We start from the raw sequence: 19,020 nt of genomic DNA, 5'->3' as shown, positions 1-19,020 counted from the left end.
AAACATAGGTGGGCAGTGTACAACGCCAAAGGAGGCATAGGGTTGTGCTTAGGCTCTATTTTTCACTACGGTTAATAAAGTTAGGATTTTTTTATTTTTTTAAATATCAGGAAGAAAGAAAGAAGGAAAAACACGCGCTCAGAGTGGGGACCGAACCCACGCCTTTCGATTATATCTGGAATGCCTTACCAGTTCAGCTATCTGGGCGACTGTGTTCTCCTTCAGTTTCTGGGCTATTTATATTTACTAGAAGTGTATCTGACGCTTGAGGGTGGTAGCCAGCGCCACTCTGACTGCACGGGGAGAAGGGGACCTTCTTTCAACCCCCGGGGCGTGACTCAAACGTCGACATTTTGTCATGAGTGGGTAACTGGCGTGAAGCCCTCTTATGCTACCTAGGCATCAAGGCTGCCAGAACCGAGACCCTCGCTAGGATTTCGCAGAATAATATAGTAAGGAAATGAGGGGCTCGTTGAGGAAATACAGAAACATGGGTCGGCAGTCTACAATGCCAAAGGAGGCATAGGGGTGTGTTAGGCTCTATTTTTACTACGGTAATGAAGTTGAGATTTTTTTTAAGATATCAGGAAGAAAGAAAGAAAGAAAGAAAAACACGCGCCCAAAGTGGGGACCGAACCCACGCCTTTCGATTAGATCTCGAATGCCTTACCAATTCAGCTATCTGGGCGACTGTGTTCTCCTTCAGTTTCTGGGCTCTTTATGTTTACTAGGAGTGTATCTGACGCTTGAGAGTGGTAGCCAGCGCCATTCTGACTGCACGGGGAGAAGGGTACCTCCTTTTCAACCCCCGGGGCGTGACTCAAACGTCGACATCCTGTCATGAGCGGGTAACTGGCGGGAAGCCCTCTTATGCTAACTAGGCATCAAGGCTGCCAGGACCGAGACCCTCGCTAGGCTTTCGCAGAATAATATAGTAAGGAAATGAGGGGCTCGTTGAGGAAATACAGAAACATAGGTCGGCAGTCTACAACGCCAAAGGAGGCATAGGGGTGTGCTTAGGCTCTATTTTTTACTACGGTTAATGAAGTTAACATTTTTTTAAATATCAGGAAGAAAGAAAGAAAAACACGCGCCCAGAGTGGGGACCGAACCCCCGCCTTTCGATTAGATCTCAAATGCCTTACCAATTAAGCTATCTGGGCGACTGTGTTCTCCTTCATTTTCTGGGCTATTTATGTTTACTAGAAGTGTATCTGACGCTTGAAGGTGGTAGCCAGCGCCGCTCTGACTGCACGGGGAGAAGGAGACCTTCTTTTGAACCACCGGGGCGTGACTCAAACGTCGACAGCCTGTCATGAGCGGGTAACTGGCGGGAAGCCCTCTTATGCTACCTAGGCATCAAGGCTGCCAGAACCGAGACCCTCGCTAGGCTTTCGCAGAATATTATAGTAAGGAAATGAGGGGCTCGTTGAGGAAATACAGAAACATGGGTCGGCAGTCTACAACGCCAAAGGAGGCATAGGGTTGTGCTTAGGCTCTATTTTTACTACGGTTAATGAAGGTAAGATTTTTTAAAATATCAGTAAGAAAGAAAGAAAGAAAAACACGCGCCCAGAGTGGGGATCGAACACACGCCTTTCGATTAGATCTCGAATGCCTTACCAATTCGGCTATCTGGGCGACTGTGTTCTCCTTCAGTTTCTGGGCTATTTATATTTACTAGAAGTGTATCTGACGCTTGAGGGTGGTAGCCAGCGCCACTCTGACTGCACGGGGAGAAGGGGACCTTCTTTTCAACCCCCGGGGCGTGTCTAAAACGTCGACAGCCTGTCATGAGCAGGTAACTGGCGGGAAGCCCTCTTATGCTACCTAGGCATCAAGGCTGCCAGAACCGAGTCCCTCGCTAGGCTTTCGCAGAATAATATTGTAAGGAAATGAGGGGCTCGTTGAGGAAATACAGAAACATAGGTCGGTAGTCTACAACGCCAAAGGAGGCATAGGGGTGTAATTAGGCTCTATTTTTTACTACGGTTAATGAAGTTAAGATTTTTTTAAGATATCAGGAAGAAAGAAAGAAAGAAAGAAAAACACGTGCCCAAAGCGGGGACCGAACCCACGCCTTTCAATTAGATCTCGAATGCCTTACCAATTCGGCTATCTGGGCGACTGTGTTCTGCTTCAGTTTCTGGGCTATTTATATTTACTAGAAGTGTATCTGACGCTTAAAGGTGGTAGCCAGCGCCACTCTGACTGTACGGATTGAAGGGGACCTTCTTTTCAACCCCCGGGGCGTGACTCAAATGTCGACAGCCTGTCATGAGCGGGTAACTGGCGGTAAGCCCTCTTATGCTACCTAGGCATCAAGGCTGCCAGAACCGAGACCCTCGCTAGGATTTCGCAGAATTATATAGTAAGGAAATGAGGGGCTCGTTGAGGAAATACAGAAACATGGGTCGGCAGTCTACAACGCCAAAGGAGGCATAGGGGTGTGTTAGGCTCTATTTTTACTACGGTAATGAAGTTGAGATTTTTTTTAAGATATCAGGAAGAAAGAAAGAAAGAAAGAAAGAAAAACACGCGCCCAAAGTGGGGACCGAACCCACGCCTTTCGATTAGATCTCGAATGCCTTACCAATTAAGCTATCTGGGCGACTGTGTTCTCCTTCATTTTCTGGGCTATTTATGTTTACTAGAAGTGTATCTGACGCTTGAAGGTGGTAGCCAGCGCCGCACTGACTGCACGGGGAGAAGGAGACCTTCTTTTGAACCACCGGGACGTGACTCAAACGTCGACAGCCTGTCATGAGCGGGTAACTGGCGGGAAGCCCTCTTATGCTACCTAGGAATCAAGGCTGCCAGAACCGAGACCCTCGCTAGGCTTTCGCAGAATATTATAGTAAGGAAATGAGGGGCTCGTTGAGGAAATACAGAAACATGGGTCGGCAGTCTACAACGCCAAAGGAGGCATAGGGTAGTGCTTAGGCTCTATTTTTACTACGGTTAATGAAGGTAAGATTTTTTAAAATATCAGTAAGAAAGAAAGAAAGAAAAACACGCGCCCAGAGTGGGGATCGAACACACGCCTTTCGATTAGATCTCGAATGCCTTACAAATTCGGCTCTCTGGGCGACTGTGTTCTCCTTCAGTTTCTGGGCTATTTATATTTACTACAAGTGTATCTGACGCTTGAGGGTGGTAGCCAGCGCCACTCTGACTGCACGGGGAGAAGGGGACCTTCTTTTCAACCCCCGGGGCGTGTCTAAAACGTCGACAGCCTGTCATGAGCAGGTAACTGGCGGGAAGCCCTCTTATGCTACCTAGGCATCAAGGCTGCCAGAACCGAGTCCCTCGCTAGGCTTTCGCAGAATAATATTGTAAGGAAATGAGGGGCTCGTTGAGGAAATACAGAAACATAGGTCGGTAGTCTACAACGCCAAAGGAGGCATAGGGGTGTAATTAGGCTCTATTTTTTACTACGGTTAATGAAGTTAAGATTTTTTTAAGATATCAGGAATAAAGAAAGAAAGAAAGAAAAACACGTGCCCAAAGCGGGGACCGAAGCCACGCCTTTCAATTAGATCTCGAATGCCTTACCAATTCGGCTATCTGGGCGACTGTGTTCTGCTTCAGTTTCTGGGCTATTTATATTTACTAGAAGTGTATCTGACGCTTAAAGGTGGTAGCCAGCGCCAATCTGACTGTACGGATTGAAGGGGACCTTTTTTTCAACCCCCGGGGCGTGACTCAAATGTCGACAGCCTGTCATGAGCGGGTAACTGGCGGGAAGCCCTCTAATGCTACCTAGGCATCAAGGCTGCCAGAACTGAGACCCTCGCTAGGCTTTCGCATGATAATATAGTAAGGAAATGAGGGGCTCGTTGAGGAAATACACAAACATAGGTCGCCAGTGTACAATGCCAAAGGAGGCATAGGGGTGTGCTTAGGCTCTATTTTTTACTACGGTTAATGAAGTTAACATTTTTTTAAAATATCAGGAAGAAAGAAAGAAAGAAAAACACGCGGCCAGAGTGGGGACCGAACCCACGCCTTTCGATTAGATCTCGAATTCTTTACCAATTCGGCTATCTGGGCGACTGTGTTCTCCTTCAGTTTTTGGGCTATGTATATTTACTAGAAGTGTATCTGACGCTTAAGGGTGGTAGCCAGCGCCACTCTGACTGCACGGAGAGAAGGGGACCTTCTTTTCAACCCCTGGGGCGTGACTCAAATGTCGACAGCCTGTCATGAGCGGGTAACTGGCGGGAAGCCCTCTTATGCTACCTAGGCATCAAGGCTGCCAGAACTGAGACCCTCGCTAGGCTTTCGCAGAATAATATAGTAAGGAAATGAGGGGCTCGTTGAGGAAATACAGAAACATAGGTGGGCAGTGTACAACGCCAAAGGAGGCATAGGGTTGTGCTTAGGCTCTATTTTTTACTAGAGTTATTAGGTTAAGATTTTTTTTTATTTTTTTTTAAATATCAGGAAGAAAGAAAGAAAGAAAAACACGCGGCCAGAGTGGGGACCGAACTCACACCTTTCGATTAGATCGCGAATGCCTTACCAATTCAGCTATCTGGGCGACTGTTCTCCTTCAGTTTCTGGGCTATATATATTTACTAGAAGTGTATCTGCCGCTTGACAGTGGTAGCCACCGCCACTCTGACTGCACTGGGAGAAGGGGACCTTCTTTCAACCCCCGGGGCGCGACTCAAACGTCGACAGCCTGTCATGGGCGGGTAACTGGCGGGAAGCCCTCTTATGCTACCTAGGCATCAAGGCTGCCAGAACCGAGACCCTCGCTAGGCTTTCGCAGAATAATATAGTTAGGAAATGAGGGGCTCGTTGAGGAAACACAGAAACATAGGTCGGCAGTCTACAACGCCAAAGGAGGCATAGGGGTGTGCTTAGGCTCTATTTTTTACTACGGTTAATGAAGTTCAGATTTTTTTAAGATATCAGGAAGAAAGAAAGAAAGAAAGAAAAACACGCGCCCAAAGTGGGGACCGAACCCACGCCTTTCACATAGATCTTAAATGCCTTACCAATTCGGCTATCTGGGCGACTGTGTTCTCCTTCAGTTTCTGGGCTATTTATATTTACTAGAAGTGTATCTGACGCTTAAGGGTGGTAGCCAGCGCCACTCTGACAGCACGGGGAGAAGGGGACCTTCTTTTCAACCACCGGGGCGTGACTCAAACGTCGACAGCCTGTCATGAGCGGGTAACTGGCGGGAAGCCCTCTTATGCTACCTAGGCATCAAGGCTGCTAGAACCGAGACCCTCGCTAGGCTTTCGCAGAATAATATAGTAAGGAAATGAGGGGCTCCTTGAGGAAATACAGAAACATGGGTCGGCAGTGTACAACGCCAAAGGAGGCATAGGGGTGTGCTTAGGCTCTATTTTTGCTACGTTTAATGAAGTTAAGATTTTTTTTAAATATCAGGAAGAAAGAAAGAAAAAACACGCGCCCAGAGTGGGGACCGAACCCACGCCTTTCGATTAGATCTCGAATGCCTTACCAATTCAGCTATCTGGGCGACTGTGTTCTCCTTCAGTTTCTGGGCTATTTATATTTACTAGAAGTGTATCTGACGCTTGAGGGTGGTAGCCAGCGCCACCCTGACTGCACGGAGAGAAGGGGACCTTCTTTTCGACCCCCGGGGCGTGACTCAAATGTCGACAGCCTGTCATGAGCGGGTAACTGGAGGGAAGCCCTCTTATGCTACTTAGGCATCAAGGCTGCCAGAACTGAGACCCTCGCTAGGCTTTCGCAGAATAATATAGTAAGGAAATGAGGGGCTCGTTGAGGAAATACAGAAACATAGGTCGGCAGTGTACAACGCCAAAGGAGGCACAGGGTGTGCTTAGGCTCTATTTTTTACTATGGTTAATGAAGTTAACATTTTTTAAATATCAGGAAGAAAGAAAGAAAGAAAAACACGCGCCCAGAGTGGGGACCGAACCCACGCCTTTCGATTAAATCTCGAATGCCTTACCAATTAAGCTATCTGGGCGACTGTGTTCTCCTTCATTTTCTGGGCTATTTATGCTTACTAGAAGTGTATCTGACGCTTGAGGGTGGTAGCCAGCGCCATTCTGACTGCACGGGGAGAAGGGGACCTTCTTTTCAACCCCCGGGGCGTGACTAAAATGTTGACTTCCTGTCATGAGCAGGTAACTGGCGGGAAGCCCTCTTATGCTACCTAGGCATCAAGGCTGCCAGAACCGAGTCCCTCGATAGGCTTTCGCAGAATAATATTGTAAGGAAATGAGGGGCTCGTTGAGGAAATACAGAAACATAGGTCGGCAGTGTACAACGCCAAAGGAGGCATAGGGGTGTGCTAAGGCTCTATTTTTTACTACGGTTAATAAAGTTAAGACTCTTTCTTTATTTTTTTTAAGTATCAGGAAGAAAGAAAGAAAGAAAAACACGCGCCCAGAGTGGGGACCGAACCCACGCCTTTGGATTAGATCTCGAATGCCTTACCAATTCAGCTATCTGGGCAACTGTGTTCTCCTTAAGTTTCTGGGCTATATATGTTTACTAGAAGTGTATCTGACGCTTGAGGGTGGTAGCCAGCGCCACTCTGACTGCACGGGGAGAAGGGGACCTTCTTTTCAACCCCCGGGGCGTGACTCAAACGTCGACAGCCTGTCATGAGCGGGTAACTGGCGGGAAGCCCTCTTATGCTACCTAGGCATCAAGGCTGCCAGAACCGAGACCCTCGCTAGGCTTTCGCAGAATAATATAGTAAGGAAATGAGGGGCTCGTTGAGGAAATACAGAAACATGGGTCGGCAGTCTACAACGCCAAAGGAGGCATAGGGGTGTGCTTAGGCTCTATTTTTTACTACGGTTAATGAAGTTAAGATTTTTTAAGATATCAGGAAGAAAGAAAGAAAGAAAGAAAAACACGCGCCCAAAGTGGGGACCGAACCCATGCCTTTCACATAGATCTTGAATGCCTTACCAATTCGGCTATCTGGGCGACTGTGTTCTCCTTCAGTTTCTGGGCTATTTATATTTACTAGAAGTGTATCTGACGCTTGAGGGTGGTAGCCAGCGCCACTCTGACAGCACGGGGAGAAGGGGACCTTCTTTTCAACCACCGGGGTGTGACTCAAACGTCGACAGCCTGTCATGAGCGGGTAACTGGCGGGAAGCCCTCTTATGCTACCTAGGCATCAAGGCTGCCAGAACCGAGACCCTCGCTAGGCTTTCGCAGAATAATATAGTAAGGAAATGAGTGGCTCATTGAGGAAATACAGAAACATGGGTCGGCAGTCTACAACGCCAAAGGAGGCATAGGGGTGTGCTCAGGCTCTATTTTTTACTACGGTTAATGAAGTTAACATTTTTTTTAAATATCAGGAAGAAAGAAAGAAAGAAAAACACGCGGCCAGAGTGGGGACCGAACCCACACCTTTCGATTAGATCTCGAATGCCTTACCAATTTGGCTATCTGGGCGACTGTGTTCTCCTTCAGTTTCTGGGCTTTTTATATTTACTAGAAGTGTATCTGACGCTTGAGGGTGGTAGCCAGCGCCAGTCTGAGTGCACGGGGAGAAGGGGACCTTCTTTTCAACCCCTGCGGCGTGACTTAAACGTCGACAGCCTGTCATGAGCGGGTAACAGGTGGGAAGCCCTCTTTTGCTACCTAGGCATCAAGGCTGCCAGAACCGAGACCCGTGCTAGGCTTTCGCAGAATAATATAGTAAGGAAATGAGGGGCTCGTTGAGGAAATACAGAAACATGGGTCGGCAGTCTACAACGCCAAAGGAGGCATAGGGGTGTGCTTAGGCTCTATTTTTACTGCGTTTAATGAAGGTAAGATTTTTTTTAAATATCAGGAAGAAAGAAAGAAAGAAAAAACACGCGCCCAGAGTGGGGACCGAACCCACGCCTTTCGATTAGATCTCGAATGCCTTACCAATTCAGCTATCTGGGCGACTGTGTTCTCCTTCAGCTTCTGGGCTATTTATATTCACTAGAAGTGTATCTGACGCTTGAGGGTGGTAGCCAGCGCCACTCTGACTGCACGGAGAGAAGGGGACCTTCTTTTCAACCCCCGGGGCGTGACTCAAATGTCGACACCCTGTCATGAGCGGGTAACTGGCGGGAAGCCCTCTTATGCTACTTAGGCATCAAGGCTGCCAGAACTGAGACCCTCGCTAGGCTTTCGCAGAATAATATAGTAAGGAAATAAAGGGCTCGTTGAGGAAATACTGAAACATAGGTCGGCAGTGTACAACGCCAAAGGAGGCATAGGGTGTGCTTAGGCTCTTTTTTTTACTACGGTTAATGAAGTTAACATTTTTTTAAATTTCAGGAAGAAAGAAAGAAAGAAAAACACGCGGCCAGAGTGGGTGCCGAACCCACGCCTTTCGATTAGATCTCGAATTCTTTACCAATTCGGCTATCGGGGCGACTGTGTTATCCTTCAGTTTCTGGGCTATTTATATTTACTAGAAGTGTATCTGACGCTTGAGGGTGGTAGCCAGCGCCACCATGACTGAACGGAGAGAAGGAGACCTTCTTTTCAACCCCTGGGGCGTGACTCAAACGTCGACAGCCTGTCATGAGCGGGTAACTGGCGTGAAGCCCTCTTATGCTACCTAGGCATCAAGGCTGCCAGAACCGAGACCCTCGCTAGGCTTTCGCAGAATAATATAGTAAGGAAATGAGGGGCTCGTTGAGAAAATGCAGAAACATGGGTCGGCAGTCTACAACGCAAAAGGAGGCATAGGGGTGTGTTAGGCTCTATTTTTACTACGGTTAATGAAGTTAAGATTTTTTTTAAATATCAGGAAGAAACAAAGAAAGAAAAACACGTGCCCAGGGTGGGGACAAAACACACGCCTTTCGATTAGATCTCGAATGCCTTACCAATTCGGCTATCTGGGCGACTGTGTTCTCCTTCAGTTTCTGGGCTATTTATATTTACTAGAAGTGTATCTGACGCTTGAAGGTGGTAGCGAGTGCCACTCTGACTGCACTGGGAGAAGGGGACCTTCTTATCAACCCCTGGGGCGTGACTCAAACGTCGACAGCCTGTCATGAGCGGGTAACAGGTGGGAAGCCCTCTTATGCTACCTAGGCATCAAGGCTGCCAGAACCGAGACCCTCGCTAGGCTTTCGCAGAATAATATAGTAAGGAAATGAGGGGCTCGTTGAGGAAATACAGAAACATGGGTCGGCAGTCTACAACGCCAAAGGAGGCATAGGGGTGTGCTTAGGTTCTATTTTTACTACGTTTAATGAAGGTAAGATTTTTTTTAAATATCAGGAAGAAAGAAAGAAAGAAAAAACACGCGCCCAGAGTGGGGACCGAACCCACGCCTTTCAATTAGATCTCGAATGCCTTACCAATTCAGCTATCTGGGCGACTGTGTTCTCCTTCAGTTTCTGGGCTATTTATATTTACTAGAAGTGTATCTGACGCTTGAGGGTGGTAGCCAGCGCCACTCTGACTGCACGGAGAGAAGGGGACCTTCTTTTCAACCCCCGGGGCATGACTCAAATGTCGACAGCCTGTCATGAGCGGGCAACTGGCGGGAAGCCCTCTTATGCTACTTAGGCATCAAGGCTGCCAGAACTGAGACCCTCGCTAGGCTTTCGCAGAATAATATAGTAAGGAAATGAAAGGCTCGTTGAGGAAATACAGAAACATAGGTCGGCAGTGTACAACGCCAAAGGAGGCATAGGGTGTTCTTAGGCTCTATTTTTTACTACGGGTAATGAAGTTAACATTTTTTTAAGTATCAGGAAGAAAGAAAGAAAGAAAAACACGCGGCCAGAGTGGGGGCCGAACCCACGCCTTTCGATTAGATCTCGAATTCTTTACCAATTCGGCTATCTGGGCGACTGTGTTATCCTTCAGTTTCTGGGCTATTTATATTTACTAGAAGTGTATCTGACGCTTGAGGGTGGTAGCCAGCGCCACCATGACTGCACGGAGAGAAGGAGACCTTCTTTTCAACCCCCGCGGCGTGACTCAAATGTCGACAGCCTGTCATAAGCGGGTAACTGGCGGGAAGCCCTCTTATGCTACCTAGGCATCAAGGCCAGGAGGCGGACTCTTAGCCTTGACCCCAGCGTCCGGGCTAATTCCGACCGCAGCGCCAAATCCTCCCCTATACTGCCTGGGGAAACATAAATGAGTTATAACTGCCATGGCAACGCTGCCGCCATTTTGGCTTGGAGGCGTTGTAGTTGTCATGGCAACACTGCGAGGAGGAGCAGCTGGGGGAGGGGTTGTGCCCTCGTTTTCTCGTGCGTGTGACGTCATTTTTATTTTTTTAATTCCGGCCGTTCGCCCCGCTCGCGCGCGCGCCGCACGGCCCGTTCGGCCCGCTCGCGCGCTCGCCGCGCGGCCCGTTCGCCCCGCTTGCACGGCCGCGCGCTGGCGCGCGGCCGGGCAAGCTGACCGAGCGAGCGCACGCACCCGCACGCCGGCGTACTGCGCCGCGGTACCGTCCCCGGCATGCTCGCTGCTTGTATGACGTTACCTTTGTCGCTTCTCTCGTGTTTTGTGCTTCCCAACGCAGTTTGTCACAATCATGTTCGCTTGAATATCCAGGGGGAAAAAGCACCAAGTCGTGGCCACTCCCCAGACAAAAAAAAAAGCCAAAGAAATACACCTATAAAGAAATATTCCATTGAGTTTTGTACAGTCGAGGAATAGTGAAGGCTACTATCTCAGAGGCCGAAAGTAATGGGCGTGCATTTGCGTGACTGTGCAGCTAGGGCACACGTCAGCAATTACACCATCGTAAAACAACAGTTTCCAAGTTTGACTTTTTTATTGAAGCTGTCTGTTGAAGCTCTCTGTTATACATCCCTTTATACAGATGCTACTTAAACACACTGCAAATTATGAATACAATATTCGCATTGAGAAATAACTATATAATAACACATCTACAGGACGGCTTAACTTACACGCAAGTACAATATGTGCAAAGAAGGGAAACGGAAAAATGTACATATGCACAACGGTTTTCTTCAGCAATGTTAGTTTCATATGAGTACACATGCTTGTAAAACTGCTTATCTTAGTTGGTAGGCAATATGGGCAAACAAAAAAGAAGAGTTATGTACATACACAGAACTGCTTTCACCAGCAATGTGAGAGCAGGAATGCACTGTCAGAACAAGAAAAGAAGCAACCTGATCAAACTTTCTTTACATAACAATTGACAGGCACGTACGTTATGTATTTTGAGGCAATCCTTGAATACATCATTCATGGCCAGGCTTACAGACCATGGTTTCCTTCAACAGTGATTGCTTCAGGTTATTCATGCTCTCACTGACATTCTCTGAGTCATTGGAACGATCCAAGAAAATAATTCTGACCGCAATACAAAGGTGTTCACCAATTTGACACCAAGGGACATGGAAAAGAAATTTCTGGAGCTCACAGTAAAAAATTGCCTGGGGATTACGATACTCCCTCATGCGATATTTGGACGCAGCGGCATTGCGCTGAGGCAGCACTCGCTCGTGGGTTCTCTCGACGACAGGGGTGATGAGCCTCTGCGTCGGCAGCGCAAAGTGCATCTCAGGAAGGGACCGCGAACTAACTGCGTCTTAAAAGCGAACGCACCTCACGTTCTCGCCAAGCGTCATGCTGTTGAGCGCCTCGTGCGGGCACAGCATACTGCCCCCTCCCCACCCCCACCACACATTTTCGGAGAGCGCTGGATCACGCCGCCACGGCGAACCACCCTCCCCTTCCAATTTCAAGACACTCTCTTTCTTTGCTTTCTTTCATTGTTCGCTTTTTCTTTCACTCGTAGGTCTTGCCATCAATCACTCGGTTACGACGGCGACGTTAAGGCGTTGCGCTGCTGAGCACGAGGTCGCGGGTTCGATTCCCGGCCGCGGCGGCCCCTTTTTTGATGGAGGCGAAAAGCAAAAACGCCCGTGTGTACGAGATTTCGGCGCACGTTAAAGATCCCCAGGTGGTCAAAATTAATCCGGAGCCCTCCATTACGGCGCGCTTCATCGCCTGTGTTGCGTCGGCACGTTAAACCCTTCAATCAATCAATCAATACGACGGCGACGTGGCTCAGCCAAGAAACAGCTGCCAAAGGGCTGCAGTTTAAAAAAATATATACCACCATGAAATGAAAACCTGAATAAAAAAATTACACCTTCTGGAGCTTCCGTTTGGTGGCAGACTTTCTGTCTTTCGTTTTCTTTAAAACCCTATTGATTTCTTTTACGTGTAGTACTATCCTTGTGCGGCAAAAATGCTGCACGATGTCTCCGTGGCAGGCTTCACTGCAGCACAAATTAAGTGGCAGCCTTTCGCGCACTACAGTCTGAAGTGCCGCCACTGTGCCATGAAGATGTGCACAAACTCCCACATGTTCCAGAAATTCCTTCTCCATGTCCATTACGGCCTCAAAGAAGCCATGGGAAGGCGCTGTGAACTGGCCAAAGAGTCCACCTGGCTCATCATGAGACCTCAGCAAGGCTAAAATCTGGTGGGAACCTGAGAAGACCGCCTTCTCGTTCCTCAAGAGTGGCCCGCAAGCACACTCTGCTGGGCGACTCTTGAGAAATTGCTGCACGAGGTGGCCACTGAAACAGAACAAGGTGTTCTGTTCCAGGATGTCCGGGAGGCCTTCAGCCGACACCTCGCTGGAGCTGGGAAATTCTGCCACCTCCAAGAGTGGTGCCTCGTTAGGGTTGCCCTGTGCCAGACGAGCCAGCACATAGGTGTCCTGAATTTCACAGTTCCCTCGAGATGTCAGGTTAAACAGCTTCCCAACAGAAATGTGCTTCAGAGCAGCAATGAACTGCAACACATTTGGATGCTCATTACAGCCATGCTTCTGCCTCACTGAGCCAAAGAAGTTCTCCAGAGGATCCTGTTGCAGGTTGCGAGTCAGGAGACAATCGAAATCAAAATTTTGGGAGAGTTCTTCCCACAGCATGAGGACAGACTGTATCGTGACACGCCAGCCACGAATTGTGTGGGGCTGCCTTCTGGGGATGTCAAACCTCCAGCTTGCAATCCATTCGAGTGCCTCACGAAGAAATTCCAAATGTTTCGAATTGGCACTGATGGCAAAATTGTACTTTCGAGGGTCAGTCATTTTGGGGTGCCTGCTGTTGAGGCAGTCGAATAGATTGTCCATTCGCTCAATGAATGTCGCTGTTGGTTCAGCAGCCCCATCTAGTGCTCCAACAGCAATCATGACTGACAATGCCGTGGATACAGTCTGGCTAAAGACCTGTGTCGCAAACTTAACCTTCATGCTGTTGAAAGGCCTCTTGTAGACGTGGTCGTCAGTCAATTTAGGGGCCAATCTTGAGATCAGCTTATCGTTGCTTTCATACAAAGCTGTTATGTATTTCCAATCAACAACTTCGTTGCCAATGAAAAGCTTGTGGGGGTAGCGCAGGTTATTTCTTGTGCACTTAATCAAGTGCGGCTTGTCAAACAAGAAGTAGACCTTCTCCCCACAAGCTTCGAAGAAAGGATTTTCTGGGGTCACATTTAGCATTTCAAATAACTGAATGTTACTTGACCCCTGATCGCACACCACTGCCTTAACAAAGAGCTGAAGTTCTCTCAGCTTCTCAATTAAGGCAAGCAACAGTCTTTTGATGGCTTCTGCACGCAACTTCGTTTTGGCCACTGCGAAAGCCAAAGGCTGAACCCAGGTGGTTGAGAGTCCAGAAAGAAGGGCCACAAAGGCTGTGTTTGCCACACCTGCTGTCCTCTCCGTGCCGTCGTCTGAATACCCAATGACAACATCGTTTTTGGTGTCGTACTGTAAATTTGGGCGCAACGACATTTCCTCAAACATGATTACGCAAACCCGATCTTTGATTGGCCAATTTTTGACAGCGTCTTTCAAAGCATCAAACACTCCAGGGATAATTCCGGGTGTCATGGGCACTTCAGCCAACCATCTTCGGAGTGACCTCGGATGTGGCAAACACAACGCTTCGGAGATCCGCCGATAAGCCTTGGGCCCACTAAAAAATAGGCTCAGGGCAAATTCTTTGATATCCTTTGACCACCTTCTTCCTTTCGTCTTCCTACCCTGCATTCGAACCTGGTTACACAGAAGGTGGAAAAACTCTGCGCTCACAAGTGGCTTCAACGTTTGCAGTGCAGCCCTCTGGCCTAAATCCCGTGGACTCTTCTGTTTCTTAGACCTGGACAGCGCCTTCCGGAACTTCTCCTTCTTTCCCCGCAGTTCTGTCACAATCTGTCCCGTCCGCGGCGTGAAGATCTTCCGCTTCCTGCCCCGGCGAACAGGAGTTGCACCTGCGCACACAAAAGCACAATACTTAATATCTCCTGAGGAATTTTATGTCTCGTTTCTTGGGAGTCACTGTCATTGTCTTTGTTTGACAGGTCTGAAATAGTACACAGAGCTACCGTTCAAAAGAGTCCTGGGAATACAATCCGTTTGCAGTGCAGAAAGATCATGGCGAGAAATAGGCAGCATCAGCATTAAAAAGTTGTTAAAAAATATTGCAAAAAACGCGCTCAATCTACGATCAGTAAACAACCAAGAAAACCCACAATACTAGGCTTCTAAAGGTCTATTTGGAAGATCACCGACTGACACCAGTGCCCAAACTGAGCACTGTGGAAGTTCTAAGGGACACAATTTAGAGGTTCATGTTATTGCAGGTGATACAGAAGGTGCACAAACAACAGGCCTTCCAGAAAAAAATGCAGCCAGACATTTAAAGTGCGTGCAAAGCTACAGACGCCACTAGCAGACACAAGAGCCACGAAAATGAAATTCTTCGTATTCCTTGCTAGTGGCTTACAGTTTCAATACAACAAAAGTAAGTATTTTTGTCCAAAACAACATTTGCCGGAATGAACAATAGCATTAAGGGGTGTACAAAAAAATGGCAGTGTATCAGGTCATTTGACTGCAAATGTCAAAAGACGGTAGTCTTCCGCTGGCCCGACCCCGTAAATTGCTCCTTCCTCCCCCTCTTACGCTATTCATGCTGTTGCCCTCACGTCACGCTCGTCCAACTATTAGCACAGTGGAGCTTTGCTGAAGTTTCCCCCATCTACGCTACTCAACTGCCTTCTATTTGAACCATACTTTACCGTTGAACTTAGAATGCGGGAAAAAAGCAGAAGCACAAGCACTTTGTTTTTTATGCTTGAAATACAAGCCTTTTTCGTAATTAAGGTCAAAACATTGTTTTTAACGCATTCTTTTGAATTGCTCCGAATATTCCTAATATTTTATTTTTCCTCATCAATGATTCAAGTATAAAGTGTTTTCCAAATTTTGTTGTTTGGAAAAGTTTTGTGCATATAAACACTTCTTCGAGCATTCATTTTAACCTTTGACCGGGCGGCTGAATCAATTGAGGACATACGTACACACGGGGAGTTCAACATTTTCGGGTTTCAGTAGCCCAATATAGACTATCATCTTTAAAAGCTTTACTGACCGTGGTACTGCTGAGGACGTTCTCGCCGCGGCGTCACTGCGGGGCCTCGGCACAGACCAGATGGCCCTGGCTGTGGGGAGGGAGGGCGCTGTGGTTCTGTTAACTGCCTTGACGGTCCTGGTTTTGGGGGGGGGGGCCTCTGTTCCTTGAAGCAGCGTGGACGGTCCTGACCCTGAGGAGGTGGGGCCCTCTGGTCCTGGGAACCGCGTGGACTGTCCTGGCCTTGAGGAGGAGGGGCCCTCTTCTAGTTGCAGCAACGGCGGGCTCATGGGGGTGCGGTGTGTGTCTGCAGGAGCATTGAACAATTTGAAATTTTAGCAAAAAGAAAAAGGGTATCGTGCAGCTACAATTCTGAGATACTGCTCATGGTTTAACACAGGGATTTATACACACCCCGATGACACCGCACCAGGAAGATTTCGACCCCCCCCCCCTTGCAATCGAGATTCTGGATAAACAACTAATTTTGCAGGTACACTTTTCACGGCCCACATTCCTATTTTGATGCAGGACCCTCACATGTTTCCAACTGTGAAAACTCGCAAGATTCAAAGTATACCTGGACGTTAAAAAACGCAGTGCAAGCAGACAGTACAACACATTGTTTGGCGGATTGGCGCATTTTTTTTTCTTAATTACAGCGTGATTAACACATCAGTGGTTGCGGATTAGGCTAGACAATTGTGTTGCAATGCACTACCAAGATACTGGCACATAGGCCAATATAAGCTGTTTTCTGTGCCTCTTTCTGCAGCAGCAGTAATGTGCCGTGGTGACTGTTAAGGGGGAACACCCGGGAAAAACAACCCCCACGGCCTTTTGTTCATGCAAGGAGGGCTAATGCAAAACCAATTTCTTCATTCTGTGAAGGATTAAAGTGTGCATCATAATAATATTTATGCATGTCGCCGAACACAACTCCTTTACAAGATTTTTATGCCAGCATGAATAACGAGTATAGACTCTTTATCCCACTTTCGCACCTGTTGATGATATAAGAATTTGGATCAAGAGAAATATGAACTCTTTTTGCTCCTCTGCATTGATAGCACACCTCACCCACTGCACAAGCGGAGTGAACATTTTACCTGTAGCCTCATAATGGAGTAGCATTAAAATGGTTGAAATGCAGCCCCTGGCAGCAATGAACAGTAGCTCTTGTTGATAAAAAAAGGGGTCCGCCCAAAAATCTAGGCCCTTTTATTGGCCCCTAGTCATTTTTATTTATTTTTGCTAATTATAATTATGCCGTGTGTAGAAGCAAAGCATATCTGTTTTGTACAAGCAAACTCCACGCGATGCAGTTTTCTGCTGTTTGCATTCACAAGGTACATAAGGGTATAAACACTGCGATTGAGTTATCAGCATACAGTAGCTATAAAGTAAATACTTTGGCATGAATGATAAAAGATTTCTGAAATGAAAGTTCACTCGCATTTTTGACATTCGGGCCCATCTACAAGTTTTTTTATGTAGGCCATTGAAATTAAATGTGAAAGGATTTTAGCCACGCGGGAGCGGCGTATTATTTCATTAATTGAGGACCTTTAATTTTACATTCACGTACACAGGATATTACTACATGTACTCTTTCCTGCGCATTAATTTTTTAATATAAATTTCGCAGCTACACGCGAATACGTACGACACACGCAAGAAACATGACCTATACGCGCACTGTCGCTCCCTTTGCTTACCTTCCGGGGAACGCTGATAAAAGACGCCTTGGCCTTGGGGAGGCTCCGAGGCGCATGGGATGGGGGGTGCAGTGGGGCTAGCCAACCGACCTTGACTCTGCCGCGGGAGGGGTTCCGGTCCACTATCTGCTCGTAACGCAACTGAAGTAAACAAGAAAATCACTCGTGTCATAAACCACAGCACTCAACTGCACCTGCCTTCTATTTCCGATAGTCTAAACCATTACTGCTGCGCGAAATGGTTCCGGTCCACTATCTGCTCGTAACGCAACTGAAGTAAATAAGAAAATCACTCGTGTCATAAACCACAGCACTCAACTGCACCTGCCTCCTATTTCCGATAGTCTAAATCATCACTTCTACGTAAAATTAGAAATAGCACCAGTCGGCAACATCTTAGCGAAATTAACAACTCGTCTGAATCATATAACACGTCTTTAAAAAAAAAAAAACGACGCGTACACGTTGAACTTACCTTCACTGGCCAAGCATCGTAGCCTGGAGTCCGATACCCCCGCTGACGGCACCGCTGACCAAATGAGCTTCGTCTTTTGGGGGTTGGCAAAATCGGACTCCTTGAAGTGGTCCGAGCAGAGGCTGTATGTGGACTTGAGAACCCGCCCCTTCGGCAGCGCCTTCAGGTCGGGTCGGTTGGCGTAATCCACCCAGGCGTCATACCTATAAAAACGACGCAAGATTCAACCACGACTACGCACGTTTTTAAATTTGGCAAACGCTGTCGAGCGCAAACGCCGTGCACGAACGCGGTGCACTACCTTACGATATATCGCGATACGGCGATACGCGATACGGTGATACGCGATATACCTCGATCTAAAACACAAACGAGCGTACCTTGACAACAGCGTACATGAACAAAACAAACCCTTTAATTCATAAACGCTTGTGTACACTTCAGAATAACGCGAGCTAAGAGCTATACCTCCTCCGGCATAGTAAAAAAACACTTCGCGCGACGGTTAGTTTTCCAGTTAGGCTTATCAGCTGTATACCTCACGGGTAAAGAAGTGTTTCTTACCTGAGGTCCTTCGGGAAGCCAAAAAACTTCCTGGTGTAGTTAGCACCGGTGTTGGGGCACCACTTCGCGGCACATGTCACGTGCCGTACTTTCTTCTGCGGCGCAGACATTGTGTCAAATAAGAATACTAAACCTTGGCGCCCACCTCCATCTCTCCAACGGCCATCGCGTCGCCCGGGGAGCCGTGGAGGCTGCGGTGAAGCCGTCGCGCAGGGAAACCGTTCTCGCGCATGCGCAGAAAGACGGCGCGACTGGGCTGACGGCGCGACGCGGGGGTGAGGGAAAGCGCTCCGTGAACGAGCGAAGAGAAAAACGGGAAAGAAAGAGAGCATTTTGTTTCCCCAGCGCCACTGGCGTTTGGCGCGCAATAATAGAACCGAAACTAGAAAGAGTAGCATCGGACTGTCAAGGCTGCCATAACCGAGACCATCGCTAGGCTTTCGCAGAATAATATAGTAATGAAATGAGGGGCTCGTTGAGGAAATACAGAAACATAGGTCGGCAGTCTACAACGCCAAAGGAGGCATAGCGGTGTGCTTAGGCTCTATTTTTTAATACGGTTAATGAAGTTAACATTTTTTTTAAATATCAGGAAGAAAGAAAGAAAGAAAAACACGCGCCCAGAGTGGGGACGGAACCCACGCCTTTCGATTAGATCTCGAATGCCTTACCAATTCAGCTATCAGGGCGACTGTGTTCTCCTTCAGTTTCTGGGCTATTTATGTTTACTAGAAGTGTATCTGACGCTTGATTGTGGTAGCCAGCGCCACTCTGACTGCACGGGGAGAAGGAGACCTTCTTTTCAACCCCTGGGGCGTGACTCAAACGTCGACAGCCTGTCATGAGCGGGTAACTGGCGGGAAGC

At 47.8% G+C, this 19,020-nt stretch overlaps 1 long non-coding RNA gene and 1 other non-coding gene across 2 annotated transcripts; both read right to left on the bottom strand.

The window, feature by feature from the left end:
- Positions 1 to 5,905: 5,905 nt before the first annotated feature.
- Positions 5,906 to 5,977, bottom strand: Trnak-uuu (transfer RNA lysine (anticodon UUU)). Its single transcript has one exon. It is a non-coding gene; the product is annotated as a tRNA-Lys (tRNA).
- A 9,600-nt stretch (positions 5,978 to 15,577) lies between these two features.
- On the bottom strand, positions 15,578 to 17,977 carry LOC144167291 (uncharacterized). The gene is made up of 3 exons (XR_013321924.1): positions 17,592 to 17,977; positions 17,117 to 17,257; positions 15,578 to 15,705 (listed from the first exon to the last, which is right to left on the bottom strand). It is a non-coding gene; the product is annotated as an uncharacterized LOC144167291 (long non-coding RNA).
- Between the last annotated feature and the right edge of the window lie 1,043 nt (positions 17,978 to 19,020).

The sequence above is a fragment of the Haemaphysalis longicornis genome, unplaced genomic scaffold, assembly GCF_048455015.1.
Source record: "Haemaphysalis longicornis isolate Haplotype H1 unplaced genomic scaffold, Haemaphysalis longicornis Haplotype H1 scaffold_2, whole genome shotgun sequence".
NCBI classification, from domain to species: domain Eukaryota; kingdom Metazoa; phylum Arthropoda; class Arachnida; order Ixodida; family Ixodidae; genus Haemaphysalis; species Haemaphysalis longicornis.
Note: the sequence above shows the minus strand (reverse complement) of the source record. Positions and strands in the feature narration are given on the sequence as shown.